The sequence below is a fragment of the Pinus tabuliformis genome, chromosome 2_2 (genome assembly GCF_031772625.1).
Source record: "Pinus tabuliformis cultivar Carrire ecotype Pingquan chromosome 2_2, CPIR1, whole genome shotgun sequence".
NCBI classification, from domain to species: domain Eukaryota; kingdom Viridiplantae; phylum Streptophyta; class Pinopsida; order Pinales; family Pinaceae; genus Pinus; species Pinus tabuliformis.
The window spans coordinates 221,841,884-221,843,889 of record NC_142300.1 but is presented as its reverse complement, the minus strand read 5'-3'; the positions used below and the strand labels follow the sequence as shown (position 1 = coordinate 221,843,889).

Here is a 2,006-nt window from a genome sequence, read left to right as displayed (position 1 = left end):
GCCTCATTCTCCCTCAGCGTGTTTCCTGGCTGCCCAGAAATACACACTCCTTGCTGTGCACTGGTTGGTGGTGCTATGTCACTGCCCCAGAACTCTCGAAATCCTTGTAGAACTGCCTCTCTAGGGCGGGCACAGATGGTCCCCCGAAGTAGAGGTTGAATCTCCTGCTTGAGAGATTCGTGGCTAAACAACCAGTTGACTTAGCTAAACAACAAAGTGAACAATCAAGTGATTTTGTTTGCAAGATGTGTGAATGAATCCCAAAATGAGAGCTGCTCCCTACTTATAACTCCTAGGGCCTCCCTTGCCTCATGTGGGCCCCTCCATCCACCTATTCGACTTTCCCTCCAAGCTATTCGAATGGGCCAATTCGAATTCCCATGTGGGTGGCCCCCACATTCCACTAGCAACCAAATTAAGTTGAATTGCCTCCTAAGTCCCTAAGTCGAAAATGATGGGTTCTCTTCCTTAGCCAAAATTGTGCAAAATTGTGTAGCAACACCCTGTTACAAATGTGTTTGAGAAGGGGCATGACAGACTTGGGTATTTTGCTTACTTTTCATCAAGACCAGGTGCACACTTTCCACCACTTGATGTAACAAATTTTAGACCATTATTAATAAAAAGGCTCAAACTTTGGTTGCTACAACATGGCTTTTGACTTGTGTCTATTTGTGAAATGTTTCTAGACATTTATATTGGTTGAATGAGTTGTTTTTTTTGGTAGGTAAGCACCCACAAGGGATTTGAACCAATGACCTATAGCAAGGAGTGCCTTAACAGTGCACCCATTCACTGTCAATCCAAAGCCCCGTGGGCTGGTTGAATGAGTTGTTTCTTGTACATGTTTTTGATATTTCACTTAATCTTTCCATTAGGAATATTACACTACATGTTTTTTTAATCGTATATATTTTTAACTCATATATTAATTTATTTTATAATTAATAATAACAATTATTATTATAGTTGATACTTACCTAGGTGGGGTCAATTAATGATCAAGAAGATCGGTGGCCTAGGAAGGCCACCCCCATTGCACTTGGGAGGGGGGTCTACCTAGCATCTCCCATCAAGGAGAGTGCACACCATAATTTGTGGCAGAGGAGGCTCGCATTCGCGTGACCTCCACACCAACGCTAAAACCAAATGAAAAGAAAAAAAGAGGGGTGGCAGGAGGGGGAGGGATTCTCTTTAATCCTGATGGAATAATAGTGGATAAGTATGCATGGGGACTTGGCATCAAGACCAAAAATCAAGTAAAAGTTTACAACTTGTATATGGGACTCCTTTTAGCCAAGAAGAGGGAAGTTAAAAGCATCACAATCCTGGGTGACTCCTATCTGATTATTAGACAACTAAGAAACTCTTCCTTACCCAAGACAACCACCTAAGCCATACTCTTCTTCGTACCCAGAGCATTCTTCCTTCCTTTGAAATCTCTCAAGCTTGGCACATCCTCTGAAACATTAATATAGAAGTAGATCTGATGGAAAAAAAGGCATGTTGTTTATTTGAAGGAAAATTGGAAATAAATGGTGTCTTTAGTCCTTTCCTATACCCTAACCCTTCCATATGATTAGCCCCCCCATGCGCCCCCTTATCCACTCCCTTATCCTTGGTACATATGGAATGTTTTAGCTGCTCCCGTCATTCCTTGTCACTCCCTATATGTCTATAACATGATCATTCATTGTCCTTCCCCATTCGTTTGTGTGATGACACATCTCCTGTCTCCTCTATTGCGCAACCTCCATTATCCCTTCCATGTGATGCCATTTGAGCTAAGTTTGTAGTTAAGCGTGTGAATCCTCGTGTTAGTTTCAAGGTTTAAGGTTCATTGCAGGTATGCGAAGCTGGTTTCCATGTGAGCCCTCTCTTCTTGTGTGCTGCATTTACTCCTCATGGACTAGACTAGACAACCCAACTGCTTGAACTTTCGTATGAAAATAACGATCGCTCTCTCTCTACCCAAGGAAATGATGATGCCATATTGGGATCCTGGT

At 42.4% G+C, this 2,006-nt stretch overlaps 1 non-coding gene across 1 annotated transcript; it reads left to right on the top strand.

The window, feature by feature from the left end:
• The first annotated feature begins 972 nt into the window (after positions 1–972).
• Positions 973–1,132, top strand: LOC149192108 (U1 spliceosomal RNA). The gene has a single exon (XR_016255342.1). It is a non-coding gene; the product is annotated as a U1 spliceosomal RNA (small nuclear RNA).
• Positions 1,133–2,006: the final 874 nt, after the last annotated feature.